Raw genomic sequence first — 17,280 nt, 5'->3', positions numbered from 1 at the left:
TGACAATGCAATGAAATTTGATGCGACTGTTATACAAGTGAGAGGTTTAGCTAGCTATAAAATCAGGTTCAATCCACCATTTTCTACATTAGAAAATGCCTGTACCAAGTCAGGAATATGACAATTGTTATCCATTCGTTTGATGTGTGAACTTCTTATTAGAATCACATTAAGGGGATATTTTTAGTCCTGTTTACCAGGAAGTTAATTATTGAGTTTCTCTTACTTAATATCTTGCTTTACTTAGCTCCAATTTCCGCTTTTTATGTACATTCTATATATTTTTAGATCTTCTATAACTGATTTAATTAGAGGACCCTAAATACAAGTCTTGTATACAAAATCATATTCCAAGTATCCTTGAGTGTAAGCTTATATAATGTAAGCTGGAATTCATGTCATATTTTCCTGAACCATTAATGCTATTAAACGGGTAAGTATCTTCAAATGCCTGAATCAAAATCAATGAATCTGATAAATATACATTTTGCATGACATTGATATATTAAAATTACGAGCTGATATGCATGCTATCGGCAGAATATCAGTATATCAATGATAGAAACACATTTAAGACAAGTTTGATGCTACGTTGAATAAAATCCAAGATAAAATGTCTGGTAATGATGTGTTTCTATATCTCCTGAGAAGCATCGTTACTTTGAAACTGAAACACATTTATATAAAGCTGACGTTTTGCACGTCATAAAAGCGAGTTGGACCCAACACTACCATTTTCAACAGAGCTTTCAGAATAAAAAGAAAAAATTAATAAACAGGACTGTAAGGCTATAACATTTTTTGTAAATTAAACACGTGTCCGAAATTGCAGTATTTGCAAAATGTAGAACAGCATATGTTTAGGATAGCTATTCGATGTATATATTTGTTACGATGTTTACTGAATAATTATTTCGTGACTTGCGAGGGAAGTTCTAGGGAAACGTGTCTTGTTTAAATTCACGTGTCTTAACTCGTGAATAGTCGGCAAACGTGAAAAGATAAATAAACAGTTTCTGTTCTGTAAAGATACGTTTTTCATTTGTAGTAAATCCTTCTCCAGTATTCCAATCCCAACAGTATCGTAATAATCTATTTCAGACATGAAGAAGATCTTAATTGAAAAGAATTTGACTATATATATACAATGCAGCTATATATCAGCCACATTAACCGTTATTACGTCTTTATGTACTGTTCCTTACGTACATGTCGAGTTCAAGTTGAGTAGAATGGTTTGACTTTTAATAAAAAATACTGTTAATTCATCGGCCACTGTATCTATATGCAATGTTTAATTAAGTACATGTAAAGTTCAAATTAATTTGATATTTTGTAAACAATGTTGATATTTTATCAATTATTTCGTCTTCGTGTACTTTTCTTGAAATACATGTTAAATTCAAATTGCTTTAAATAATTTGCAGTAAATCTAATCCCCATGCCAATGCAAAAAACGGCAACAGTCGTATACCTGGCGCTATTCAAAAGACATAAATCGATTGAGAGAAAATCCGTGTTACACACTAAAACAGAGGGAACCAAATAAATTTCAAGAGAAATCAACGAAACAACAAAAACATTGAAGTGCATAAAAAAACAAACGGCTATGCAACCAACACAGAAACAAACTATGAAATAAAAACTGGCATATTTCTGACTTCGAAAAGTCGGATCGATGAATGTTAAATTATTGTTTTCAATGTATCAATGATACTGTAAATTATATCGATGGAAAAACAGTATGTACGATTTTGTTATCTGAATTAATCGTTATCGATATATTTTATTCTTTAACAATTATAATCCTGTGATTGTCGAAATGATTTAAAAATGAATATAGTATAATTCGCTTTCCTCCTTTAAAGAAAGTAATAAAAAATAAAAATAAAATGGTGGGGTGTCATAATTAAAAGTGTTCCTTAAAGTTCATTTCCATCAGAAACTACCTGATAAATGAAAGAGTCATGTTGGTAATAATTACCAGACATTATTCGTCAAGAAAATATAAATTGCAGCTATCATCGCAATTACAAAACAGCATCATCTATCAAGATTTGATTTACTTAATTCGTGAATCTGTTCAATATTATTCAAACTGCTGGCACTTCAGTCTCGTCTTTATCCTAAAGCTTTGATACGACATAATTTGGCTGGTGATTATTCTACATTTAAACAAAGAGGCACTCGAAGAAAGAAAAACGAAAGATATAAATTAGACAATCTGCAAAACACCTTGAGTTAGTTGTACTATTATATAAATGTTATCTTACACGTGCATTGACTGAAACTATCATTATGTCACTTCCGCGATGATATTAAAATTATCTGTCTTAGTTTCTTAAATGATTAACTTCAGTTTTACGAAATTTAAAACAGGGCAAGGTTGAAAAAATCAATGAACGAGGATAGTATCAAACAATTTTACTATAAAGCATATCTAAATCATCCAACCTATTTAAATCCTATAATCATTTTCAATACGAAAAAAGTAATAAAAAATTTGAAAGCTCAAGTTAACTTCAGATTAAAAAGGATTTAAAATATGAAAATGGTCTTGTACTCAATCAAAACAAATCAAAGTTCAAAGGCAAAATGAGATACATATATGAAGATCATTCAGACATATAAATTTAAAAATATTGTGCCAAATGTAGCTTATGCAATTCATTCCCGGGAGTAGAAAAAACCCACTTGTGTTACGATATTTTTGAAGCAGAACTCTAAATTCATAGAAAATGAACGTATCAACTGTGTGCATCGTAAAAATATAAATTGGCTGACTACCTGTCTGGTGATACCCTCTAAACCAAACGTCATTAAATGGTTGCATTGACCAACTGAATGTTAAAACTCATCAACGATTTCAGATTTCAGGCTAATAATTAGTAATTTTAATTGAAACTAAAACAGATGTGTTATGATTACATATTAGACAATTATCCACTAGAAGCCAAATGTGCGGACGGAACGGATTTCGTGTCACCGTATGTCTGCCTTCGACACATTTTATAAAGACTAAAATGTGGAATAAGGGTGTCACCATAAGGCCTTCAATAATTAGCAACACCCATTCCACAACTAGCTATGAAAGGCTCTGTAATGACAAATTTAAAATAATGCACATGAGAAAACTATCAATATCATTCAGGCAAACAACTACAAACGAAACACATATGATAAACAGAAACTAACGACAATCACTGATTATTGACTAGGGGTAGGCACAATGATGCGGCTTTAAACATGTTAGCAGATCCCTAACCTTCTTCCTTAACCTGTGGCAGTTGTGCAACGGAACAATACAAGAACAAAAATGTACAAAACAATGAGCGAAAAAACAAGGATAAACAGCAGCAAACGAAAACAACCCGATGACATGCCCCGGACTTTACACAATCATATAGCATGTGGTTGGGTTGAACATGTTTTCAGAAGCCAATCCTTTCCTATTACTTAAGAAAGGGATGTTATACAACAATATAAGAACAAATTATCAAAACCAGCTGACAATTAATTCACTGATCAGATTGATACACTGCGCAAAAACAAATAAAAACATTAAAGCCATTAAGTACATATCTTAAAGTACCTGCAACTTCTTCTGAAAGCCAACAGACCACCAGTTACACTTTATTGATAAATCATGCATCTAATAGATTTATCGAAAAGACATCGTTAACGGTCAATGATATTGTGCAATGCCGAAACTAAAGTTATTAACAGAATGTATGCCCATGAGTGTTCATAGTTGTACTGCAATCATACATAGTTATATTTGATTTATATTTCAGAAAAAATCGATATTAATAGCAATTAAACAATATTTTATGATATATTTACAGTGCTAAATTGGTTATAATTATGAATCGAATGTAAACGTATTGGTTAAAAAAAGAACATCATGGAAATTAAGATATACTCTCCCGTTTGCAATAAGTGTTTTTACGGGTACAGCCAAAACTTTCACACAAAACCTTTCTTTACATTGAAATAATTTGGCAAAGGTTTAATGTGTTGTTACGAAATGTGTAACTTAATAAATTACCAGTAGTACATTTATAACGTTCATCGAAATTTAAAACATTAATACGGGCATGGGCAAAGATAACAAGTTACGATATTTGAACACTGTATTACAGAGCCATAGCTGACAAAAGGGAACCGAAACCGACCCTTTTATGGTAAATTGTTTCGAATAAATTCTGCTGTAAAACTTTTATATCTAAATCTGCGAATCGACCGTTATTGCTGTTTATATATTGTCAGTGTTTTAGTGTGTTAAAACATTAGTTAGTGACATTACTTATATACAATGTCATTTCAATAGGTAACGGCGAAGACAACAATCCAGTAGGAAAAATCAAAAGATCTTATAAAAAACGAAATGATAACGTCTTTCTAATTTGTTTATCAATGAACAGTTAAATTAATTAATGATGATGAAAGCTTACGTTGTAAACAACATACAGATAAAAGGAGTGAAACTGTGTGAAAGATCCGATTCCGAGACCCATTAAAATGATCTAATATAAAATGTATTTAGTGCAAAAATCATTTCCTGTAGTTCTCTGTCAGGGAGACATATATATTGAAATATACCAGTTAAAAATATCAGCATGTCAATCTACATTATTATGTTTGTTTAAATGGTATAATTAATGACAAAAAATATTTCAAACCTCCCAGCTCTTGATTTTAATGAAGCTTGTTCATGAATTGAAAGGTGAATTTATAGAAGCTTTATTTTGATGCCTTAAAAATTAAAGAATAATCCACACTATTCCGTTATGTGTTTTTCATTTCTTACTGTACTACTAAATTTAACTTAAATTAACCGCGCGACAATTTCCAAGCTTCGTAGCACAAAGCAAATGACAGTGTCCGGAATAATGTGTCAATCAGTAGGCATCCAACGTTTAAAGTGGAAAGGCGATCATAAACAGTCTGCAAAAACTACTTAATCTTTTGCAATTCCAAAATAGCAGTTAATAGTATTAATTAAATGAAATTTAGACAGGTATGTACTGAGTTGTGCCATAAATATTAGATGATTAAAAATAACCCATAAGTTACAAGTATCGGAAGGATCTTTAGCCATGTGGTTTCGTTCAAGAACCATTACTCTAATGAGTTTAATAAGTGATCGTGTTTGTTATACGTAATTTTTAAAATTATTTCCCCCGGTTTCTGTTTGATACCATAATTGAATCATGAGATTTGAACATAGGATACCTACTGTATTTATATACTTTATCATGGTACTCGATTTGTACTTTACGAAATACAAATCCAGTGCAGTGAAAGACGTACTTTATTTAACACTTTTGTTTTAATTAGAACTATTTTAATTACCACGTAAACTATCTTTCTTTCATTATCGTTTAGAGTTTTACACGTTTTAAAAGCTTGTTTCCAAATTGGAATTATATAAATCTTTCCAAATTGTCAGTAAACACAAAAATTAAGATGATTTGGTATGATTTTGCCTTGCATCTGCATTTGTTTGTGCAATGTTTTATATAAATAGCATCATACTGCACTCATGAGAGACTACATATATACTATATATGTATTCTTTACTTTGAGTGACTGTGTAAATAGTCAAGCGTGTACAGGATTTTGAATTCTGATTGTTGATTTGTATTCTTGAAATACGAAGGTTAACCTAAGTAGTATTACATGAAGTAGCAAAACCTTTCTGACTTATTTGTCATCAATGCTATTTAACATGGTACTTTATTATTTTTTAATTCGAGTGTCAACTTAAAGAAGATATTCGAGTCGTGCTTACAATATGTTAATACTGTTGTCAATGATCAGTTATCTTTATTAATTAATATCATTGACTAGAAATACAGCATGATGTAAGGTGAATCAAGTTTTTTTGGTATTCACATTTTTCATTTACACCATAATATTATGTACACAAACTTATATAGGTAATACATAAAGATAACACACTTCTAAAAAGGACATAATCACCTAGAAACATTTTTATCTCGAGAGAACACAATCACTGTCACATTAATAAATTTGTAGTCAGTGATAACATATGCATATTTAGGTGTAAGGGATAAAATCACTCCTCACGTCAGGTGGTTGAGTAAGTGCTAATGTTGACCTTTATCAGCTGATAATGAATCAAGTGATAGCTAGCATTTCTCTTTGAGGGGCATTATTTTTAGAAAAAAGTCTATGACACCATTATTAGTATCATACGCTTTCTCGAATGTATTTCACTACCGAAAAAAGTCACTTGTCCGGAGTTAATTGCATAAAGCCGTATTTTTCCCGCTGTTGAGAAATACCAGTTTTGTTGGTTGTCTTTATTATTACACAATGTAGCCTTGTCATCGTGTACAGATTACTTGTTTCACTTCTGGGGTCTTTATAAAGGAGGAGGTAACGATCAATAAGGTTCACTGAACCTTATTATGACATGTATTCGATCTGATATATGTTCCTGGATTATATGCCATTATCAAATTTTAATTACTTTTGCGCATTATTCATTTAAAAAAAAATAGTTATCAAAGGTACCAGGATTATAATTTAGTATGCCAGACGCGCGTTTCGTCTACATCAGACTCATCAGTGACGCTCATATCAAAATATTTATAAAGCCAAACAAGTACAAAGTTAAAGAGCATTGAGGATCCAAAATTCCAAAAAGTTGTACCAAATACGGCTAAGGTAACCATGAAAATAGGCGTTACTGCATATATTAAGTTTTAAATGCTAAAGAAGTTATAATCGACATCAAACATTGATAATAGTAGATCCCTTCACATAACATGAACACAATAAAATTGAGAATGGAAATGGGGAATGTGGCAAAGAAACAGCAACCCAACAATAGAATAGACAACAGCAGAAGGTCACCAATAGGTCTTCAATGCAGCGAGAAATTCCCGCGCCTGCATCAATTAATTCAAACAAAAATTGTGATTTAAAACACGCTGATTAGATTCTGAAGAGAAAAATCAATTACAACTTAAAAGAATTGAACCTGAAACGAACCGTTAATCTTCTTAAAATATAAATAAGCTGTATCCTACTTATCCTTCTACGAGAATGTACTAACAGATAATGTTGTGTATATTTATGACAAAGATAACATTAAACAAAATATAAATAAATTAGAAACAAGTAAAATTTACAAAATATTATTAGAACAAGATAAAGAAATACCAATTGGCTTTAACAAATGGAGGATACTACTAAGTTTTGAGAACATAGAAAATAAAGCTCAAAATATACTAAAATTTTTTCATAATAATTTGAAAAAAATAAATTAAAAATGTTTAAATGGAAACTATAACATTTTATTCTTCCAAACAAAGTTTTATTAAAACAATGGAAAATATGCCAAAACTCAGACTGTAATCATTGTAGTATTACAAAAGATTATGAACACTTTTTTATTACATGCCACTTTCTTGATACTTTTGGAAAGAAATATTTAATCTGTTAGAAAAAGTTAAACTTGGAAAACATATTTTTACACTAAAACATTTGATTTGGGGTTACAAAATAAGTGATATAGAATATTATGATATTATTTCTTTTCTTACAGTAATTATATTTTCAATTCACAAAATACACTATCTGTCAGAGTTTAGAACAGAGAATATAGATGTATTTTCTGTTTTTTAAACTGAGCTTAGATATAGGCTTGTTCTACAAAACCACGAAAGAAAAGAAATATTAGGAAACATATTTAGGTGTATTTGAATTGTATGAACTGAAAACATGATAAGTAATGTTATCATTGTATATTAATTATATGTATTATCTAATTTTGTATTTATTTTTGATGCTTGATAGACATCACAATATTTATATAATCTGGTACGAGGTATATACACAGCATAATTGTTCTTTGATTACCGTATGACTATTATTCTTTCAAATTATTACTGTCTTACCTGGATAATGATGTATGAAAAGATAATTGCAATCTTTTTCGATATTGATTGAAAAAACGTTATCCGGAAACACATGGAAACTGATAAATACTCTAATATAATTAGGCATTACTTTCTATTGATGTTATATTTATAATATTTGTAAACGACTAAAAATATGCAGTTAATCTACCTGAAGAATCCCTGAACTTCTGGTACTAATGAAAACTTCACTGAGATAGATGTGTCAGTGGAGTAATTGGAGTAATTGTGAACAGCGTGCAATACTGTTGTTGAATAACAAAAAAAAAGTAAATATCAAAAAGTTCTTTGACGTATCAAATCAACAATGTATTTTTATTCAATCATTCGAATAACATTTTTTTGGCTGCCAAGGTACACTTTCAAGTTGCTTGGTTATCTTACTAAAATGTAAATGCAATATATGTTTTATCAAAGTAATCTCAAATTGTATTAGTCATATTTTAAATTGTAACATATGTAATTGAAGAATAACCAGATGATTTGACAGTACAACAGATGATATGCATACCACCCTCTAAATCACCTGCAAACATACAAACAAAGACAACTAGTATCTTGCAACACGTGGCCCAGGTATCAAGCTGAATTTGTACACGCACGTTTATGTACGAAACAACCTCCTCTTTAAAACTGAGCTAAAATGAACTGTCATGTATGTAGGAGGTTTAGAAAGTAAAGCAAACAAGTTAATTTAAAAATATTTTTCAACAAATGCATATACCAAGTCAGAAATATGACAATAGTTTTCCAGTCGTTAAGTCGATTGATAAAGTCAAACGTTTAGTTTTGTCAGGATTTATAGAATTCCACTTTTTCTTATTTACCTCGGTTGTCGGTATGTTTATTTATAATAATAATGCAAATCTAGGCCGTGTGTCTTTACAATTAAAAAATATACAATAAAAAGCTGCACAGTGCAGCTACCAATAGGTTTACCGTTTTTGAACTTTGCAATGCTTACACATTTTCAAAAACCTCACACATGATAATGTTGTTCTACATTAACGTAACTTGAAAATGTCAACCGATTTAGTGTTATTGATTATGTCAATTTGTTATTTTTAGATTTTATCGTCATCGTTTTTTTTTAATGTTCCATGCTATAAAAGTTATCATATGACGGGGATATCTGCAAAGCAGGAAATACTTATTTTGTTGACACTTTTATTTTTACTTCGTTTCAAATGTATCCGATTTTGTACTCCTACACTAATAAAACAAACATTACCTCCTATAAATTGTGTGCGATATACATGAACCTCGATATACTTTCATCATCATGATATTGGCTCTTGTAGTGACAATATAATTCAAAATCTATTCAAAACTGTCATGTTTAGGACCCTGTATAGCTTGCTGTTTGGATTGAACTGAAGCTCTGTGTTGAAGGTCGTACTTTGACTTATAATGATTGAATTTTACAAATTGTGACTTGGATGAGAGAGTTGTCTCATTAGCACTCAGACTACTTCATCATGTTTCTATTTGCAAATACATTTGAATTTAAAATGTTAACTATAAAAATAGAAAACAAATGCAATGGAATGAATTAACATTTCTACATAGTAACTAGTAAATCATGACGTCATACGTCTTGTTGTGATGCGAGGAGACATTCAACTCTTGAAGACATTGGTTTTAATCATTAAACTAAATCTAACTCAGACAAAAGTAAATGATATGGGAGTATTGTTACAAAAACATCACCATAAGGGCATATAGGTAACATTCATAGAATTTGTATAGTCAGACCTTTAATTCCTTTATGACACTTCTTTGTAAAGGGGTTTCGTTAACAATTGTTTGTTTTCAGTTCTCATGTGACATTTTTGGAAAGGTTCGTGTATTTTTTTGGTTATTTGCGGACGATGCATACACAAGATTGAAGAAGAAATAAGAAATCTAACTAATTTAGTTTCGCGTTATGTCGTTGATAGAATGCTGAAACATTTACATATATTTAATTTATAGAGCAGATCTTAAATTAGTGAACACTAACGGAATAAACTCTTATAACAAGTTAATGAGCTATCTTATCTTCCATAGTGATTTTTCTCTGAACTTGAGTGAAATGTTATAGAAAAAACTTACCAAAGCTAGTCACAGATGACGACATAGAATGAATAATCAAATAGATCATTTAACCTAAAATACATTTAATGGAGTATCATTTTGTTAAATACTGCTATGAAATGAAACCAACTAAATATCATGTTGATCAAAATTATGCATCAGCATCACGAAATCAGTTAAAGAAATTAAATGTAACTGTTGTTTTAAATCTGAAAATGTCATTCATATGTTATATGCATGCAGATATTTCCGTAAGTTAATTGTTATCTGTTTAAGAATTCACCAACCGCACAAATCAGTATTTGCAAATATTAAACATTAATAAAGTTAAGCTCGTTTCTCTTACACTGGGTGTTGAGATTTGCCGCACCGTTAACATAACAGCAATCAGAACTCTAAAATATGTGAATAACGTCATCGCTACGGTCCTATATACCTTACGTATAAAACGATATGAATAGTTTGATTGATATTCATATCTTGTAGAATATATAAGCAGAAGGGTGAATCATTTTGTAAAAGGGGGGGGGGGAAATCACGTGTCATTCTATTGACATGTCAACGGAAAAACTTAGAATTAAAGCAACTATTATAGTCCCGTAGTTCATGAAGTAAGTTCTAGATTTGCACTTTTACACAGGGGGAAGTTTAAGTTGTTTATGATTTTTGTAATGCGACGTGATCTATCAAACGTTAGAATCATTACTTCATTGTTTTTTTTTAATTTGTAGATGAAACACCGAGAGGTCAATTTTGATAATCAAAGACGGACGAGAATAAATCTTTTGGTAGTGTAAAAATCATTTTGAAAGTGATTTCTTTTCAATAGATGAAAACATTTGGCGAAACTGATAGTTTTTTTTCAGTGATTGGACTATCATTTACCTTTAAGAATCAGTTATGTTACCTTCAGCTGTCTAATAATTTTAAGAAAGAGGAGGGCTATTCTTAAAAATATTGGGCAGCTAAAGGTAACATAATGTTTTTTTACAGGTAAATGATGGTCCAACCACTGAAATAAAGAACAGATACAACAATAGAATTACGTCACAACAAGAGATTTATCAAGCAATGCAAACAGGTTAAACTAAAACCTTCTTCGGCAAATACTTTTATGAAGTCCGAAATATGACAATAGTTAAGTTGATTGATAAAGTTAAACGTTTAGTTTTGTCAGGATTCATAGAATTCCCCTTTTTCTTATTTAACAGCTGGGAGGTCGGTTGTTTTGTTTATATTTAGATTGCAAACATAGGCGTGTGTCTTTATAGTTCAACAAGATACAATTTAAACCGACAGTATAGCTACCAATATGGTAACAGTTTGTAAACTTTGCAATGCATAGAAACTTCCGAAAAACTCATACATGATATGATTGTTTTAAATCAACTATGTTAACGTATCTTGACATTACTTATTATTATTGATTTGTTTGTTTTTCTTTTTAGATTTTCTGGTCATAATTAGATATAGGAAGATGTGTCGTGAGTGCCAATGAGACAACTCAACATCTGAATAATAATTTATAACAGTAAACCATTTAGTCTTTTTTAATGTTCCTGGCTATAAAAGTTATCATATGACGGGGTGATCTGCAAAGTAGGAAATACTTAGTATGTTGCCACTTTTACATCGTTTCAAATGTATTCGATTTTGTATCTCTGCACTTATAAAACAATAATTACCTTATAATAATAAATTGTGTGCCATATACAACAACATCAATTTACTTTCTTCAGCCTGATTTTGGTTTTAGTTGTGACAATATAATTCAAAACTTATTTCAAAACTGTCATGTTTGGGGCCTTTATAGCTTGCTGTTCGGTGTGAGCTAAGGCTCCGTGTTGCAGGGTGTACTCAGACTTATATTAATACATTTTTGATATTGTGAATATGAATTGGCACTCATACTACATCACATTTTTTTTTATTTGGAAATACATTTGAATTTAAAATGATAACCATATTATTAATAATATCCTGAAGATTAATTTTGAAAGTTATTTTTTTGAATTATTACGTTCTATGAATTTGTATTTATGTATCTATAAGGTTTCACACCTTCTCGAAATTAAACGTAATTGAAGTCATATATACTGCGTGATTCGGCTTCGTGCGGAAACCTTTCCATTCGATATAATTAAATTCAAATTGAATGTTTTAACAAATGAGTCATTTAAAATGCAAACTGAATAATCTGACTAAATTCCAAAACAAAAGTTCAGTTCAATATTCTAGTAACGCATTTGAATCCTTAACGCTAAAGAGCGTTTTCATGACACAATTTACCAAAGATTTACCAAAGATAGTATAATATGTCGCGGTAAAATAAAAGGATGGATGTCTTTAATATACATCGAAAGAAACATGACTAAAATTAATTAAAAACAAAAAACAAAAACATTTGTTGTCGATAACGAGATATATTGATATATATGATAAAAATACGTGACACACGCATACTTTTTTTTAATATTCTTTTTGCATAGTGGTTTGATACAATCAACAATGTGTACGTTGATCTTACCACTTACATCAATACATAAAAATAAAAAAATGAATGCAATGGAAAGAATTAGCATTGCTTCATAGTAACTAGTAAATAATCAAATCATACGTCTTATTGTAATACAGGGAGACATTCAACCTTGAAGAAATTGGATTTAATCACTACATTAAATCCAACTCAGACTAAAGTAAATAATATGGGAGTATTGTTTCACAAACATCATCGTAAGTGCATAGAGGAGGTTACAATCATAGCAGTTATACAGTCAGACCTTGAGTTCTCTTTATACACTTATTTGTAAAGGGGTCTCGTTAACAGTTGTTCGTTCTCAGTTCTTATGTGACTATTTTTGGAAAGTTTCGTGTTTTTGTGTAATTTGCAGACGATGCACAAACAAGATTTGATAAGTCTCTAGAAGTAGATACCTGACGGATAAACGAAGAAGAGAGAAGAAATCTATCTAATTTAGTTTTGCATAATGTCGTTGATAGGATGCTGAACCATTTACATATATTTAAAAGAAAACTCAACATAGATACTCTTATATTTACGCCAACAAATCAAAAAATGTTATAAGGCCAAATAAAGTACGAAGTTGAAGAGCAATAACGACCAAAAATTCCTCAAAGTTTTGCCAAATACAGCTAAGGTAATTATATGTAACTTATAGAGCAAATCTTAAATAGGTGGACACTAACGAAGTAAGCTCTTATAACAAGTAAATGAACTAAATTATCTTCAAATGTGTTTTTTCTCTGAACGTAAGTGAAATGTTATAGAAAAAACTTACCACAGCTAGTCCCGGATGACGACTTAGAATAATCCAATAGTTCATTTAACCTAAAATACATTAAAAAGAGTATTATTGTCATTTTGTGTTACACTGCTATGCAATGCAATCAACTAAATGTCATCTTTATCAAAATTATGCATCAACATCACGAAATCAATTAAAGAAATTAAATGCAACTATTGTTTCAAATCTCAAAATATCATTGATATGTTATATGCATCAAGCTATTTCCGTAAGTTACTTATTCGCTGTTTATGCAAATCTTAAACAGTAATGAAGCAAAGCTCGTTTTTCTTATACTGGGTGTTGAGATTTAACGCACCGTTAACATAATTGACAGCAATCAGAACTCTAAAAATGTGAATAACGTCATCGCTACGGTCCTATATACCTTACGTATAAAACGATATGAATAGTTTGATTTATACTCATATCTTGTAGAATTGATAAGCAGAAGGGTTTATCATTTTGAGAGGGGTAAAAAAAGCAAGTGTCATTCTATTGAAATGTTTAACGTCCTTTTATCATGCTCTGTACACTACTTGTTTGATAGTAGATTAAGTAATTGAGATTTTTGTGGCAACAGGGTGTGCTGACCCTTTGACCTCTAGATTTTTAAAATAAACGTGGTGTCGTTTGTAGTTTTGCAGTTTTCATTTTGTTAAGAAATTTAGAAAGCCTCTTCCAACTGCAAATATGACATAATATCTGTTATACTGTTATTATCTGAGGTTATATTGATATTTCTGTTGTTATTATTTTTCATAATTTATTGTCTTTTTCGATGTTTTACCAATATTTGAAGTATTGAAGTATTCATATATAATAGCAACATAAGTGTTGAGTATAAGCGCTTTGCTGAAGATAATCAATAAAAGCGCACCAGACGCACCAACTTTCAAAACTGTTAAATTATCATTTTAAATATAACCCATCTTTAGATGCATGATAAAGACACATTTATCAGGGATCTGCAATGTTACATTTGCTGATGCCATTAGTTTGTTGTCCTTGTCTTATTGCAGATGCCATACTTTACAGTGTACTGATCTCATATCAAATATATCGATATAATGCCATTTATCATTAGCGATTACTCAGGAAATAAACAAACTAGGAATGACTTGTAAAACGTCTTTACGTTTGTACAACTCTAATTAGTTAACGCTACTAATTGCATAATAAATTAGAAAAGAACATGCCTAGATATTAGCAAGATTGCTTGTTAAAATTATGTGAAATGTGGATATAACCATAGAATTTTCAGAAAGTGACGTGATTAAAAATGAAAAAGTATTACAATTTCCAATAAAAATCAATTAATAGCTTTACGCTCTTCATTCAGTGTAAGAAAATATTGTTATCAAGTTTTTATTATGGTATTTATGTTATTAACTTCAATATATCAAATATAATCATTCTTCTATTGTCGAATTTCTCTAATAAACTATTGATCATAACAAGAAAAGTACAAGCGGGGAAATATGTTGGATCAGATAAGTCTTTGGAGAGTTGTTCAATGTCACTGTTTACTTTTGCCCTTGGTTATATTTTCCTTAAATGTTGAAGTCATCAGTATCTTGTTGATTGTTGGAATTATCTCTTGCGGAAGTTTTGAATTTCTTACAGCAACACGTGATTTACATTCAAATATAAAAAGATACATTTTGAACACGCAATGGAGTGTATTTAAAAGCACTAAAGTACAATTAAAGTATAATATATTCAACCTTACATGCGTGTATATGAATACGGAATTACATTTTTTTAAATGATAGAAAACAATCTGCAATAAATCCATTAAATGAAAGTATGTTCGGGTTGTATATATAGCGGATGTCTTCAATACGCATAATACTCTCTGGTCTTGAAGTATAAATTCCAGGTTCTGATGTATTTTTTTATCATTTTTATTACGTGTTTTAGCGTTCTTTATCTATATTTGTATAATAGTATTTCTTATACTGATGATGAGGAACTTTCCATTTTGAATTTTCATCGGAGTTCGGTATTTTGTTATTTTACTTTTTAGTTTGATAATGCAATTAATGTCCATATTTTTCTTTTCAGTCAGATTTCTTTCTTTCAGTTTAAAGCTTCAAAAATGTTTCAGACTTAAAAAATCATTTACTGGACATTTGTCTAAAGCCCCAGTCCCACGAGACCACGATCGTACCACGCTCACCGCGATCTAAAATAAATTCAGATTATGGTGAGGTCGCGGTATGAACGGCATGAACATGTAAATTACCGTTGCTTTCACGATTCTACTACGTCCTCATTACGCTTCTACGACGATCCAGCTACGATTATATCACGTTCTCACCTCGCTTATTCTGCGACCTCACTACGCTTATCAAGATCTTTCTACGCTCATCACGTTCTCACTACGACCATACCACGAGTTATCCGCTTGCAACACGATCATACCACGCTTATACTGCGATTATAGCACGTTCTTACCACGATTATACAACGTTAATACCGCGATCTAACTACGTCCTCAGCAAAAACGTCAACTTCGTGTTTCATATCAATGTAACTTCATTCCTTCTATTTCTGATTAATACGTAAATTTCGTTCTACTAGAACACGTGGGCGTGGTGGTAGGGGTTGGTATAGAGGGAGAGGGAGCTCAGATAGTAACGAATCCTGATCAAGCAGAGATGTCGGACCGACCAATTCAACCTAAATTACAACCTATTGCTGGTCCATTAAGATCAAATGACGATATTTTAGTAAACGATAGCAGAGATGACACAGATGTGTCAATAGATATAGGTAGATGAGGTAAGATTGCCAATAAGACAACTCTCCATCCAAGTGACAATTTATAAAAGTAAACCATTATAGGCCATATAAGGCAAGGTACGGAATTCAACACGGAGCCTTGGCTCACACTGAACAGCAAGCTATAAAGGGCCCCACAAATTACTAGTGTAAAACCATTTAAACGGGAAACCTAAAGGTATAATCTCTATAAAAAGGATGGTTGAGCCGTTAGAGAAAATAGACAAGAAGTATAACTACATACAGACAAACAAAACCTGGAGATATTTAATACATTCTATGTGAAAATGACAATAAGAATGATGGTCGTAGTATGAACGTAGTCAAGTCGTAAGTAGAGCGCGATGAGGACGACAAGGGCGTGCTAGAATCGTACCATGGTCTTGAACAGCGTGGTGTAAACGTGGTATAGTCGTGGTGGAAGTGCAGTTGGGTTGCGGTGATAACGTGATGGTCGTAGTGAGGTCGTAATAACGTCGTTGTGAGATTGTAGCGCAGTCTCTCCGAATAGAATCACGCTTTCGCTACGCTCTCGCTACAATGGTACAGCGACCTTTGCGATCTTCCTACGACCTTAGTGCGCTTCTTTACCGCTTCTACTGCGACCTGATTTCGCCACGACTGCACTACGATTGTTTTGAACATGTTCAAAGTTGGCCACGCTCATCACGATTTGAAGACCTCACCACGACTGTGATACGACCTTACTGCGATCTACACGATCGTACTACGATCATCAAAATGTGCATTTTTTTCACAGATCGTAGTGCGATCGTGGCCTAGTGGGACTGCGGTATTAGTCTAAGACACGAAACTCAAAAATAAAATTTTTCGAACAATCAAGAACAATTTAGATTATGTCACTTGAATGAAAATAGGATAAGCACTTTGATAAAAGGAGTAAGTCCAGTTAGACCCCTTTTTGGCCCAAAAATATAGCAGTTTTACAAAATGGTTAAAATGTAAACTTTTATGTATGTACTGGAAAGTATAATGCTTATGCTACATAAATATGGGCTGCTTTTGACAATATAATGCACATATATATCGGGTACTAGCACTATTAAAAAGTAAAATCACAAAAATACTGAACTTAGAGGAAGATCAATTGGGAAAGTCTATAATCACATGGCAAAATCAAATAACAAAACGCATCAAAA

The 17,280-nt window shown here is 31.3% G+C and overlaps 1 protein-coding gene across 4 annotated transcripts in view; it reads right to left on the bottom strand.

Moving 5' to 3' along the window:
* The window catches only part of LOC139493449 (growth hormone secretagogue receptor type 1-like), a 321,528-nt gene that overhangs the window by 46,290 nt on the left and 257,958 nt on the right, over positions 1-17,280 (bottom strand). For 3 of the 4 annotated variants that reach the window (XM_071281851.1, XM_071281853.1, XM_071281852.1), the window contains one exon: positions 13,328-13,377. The gene's annotated coding sequence lies outside the window, so the exon portion shown is untranslated. Of the gene's footprint in view, positions 1-10,046; positions 10,257-13,327; positions 13,378-17,280 lie in introns of those variants that run through there. The other variant, XM_071281854.1, reaches the window with a different exon arrangement.

This window comes from Mytilus edulis, chromosome 10, assembly GCF_963676685.1.
Source record: "Mytilus edulis chromosome 10, xbMytEdul2.2, whole genome shotgun sequence".
NCBI classification, from domain to species: Eukaryota; Metazoa; Mollusca; class Bivalvia; order Mytilida; family Mytilidae; genus Mytilus; species Mytilus edulis.
Note: the sequence above shows the minus strand (reverse complement) of the source record. Positions and strands in the feature narration are given on the sequence as shown.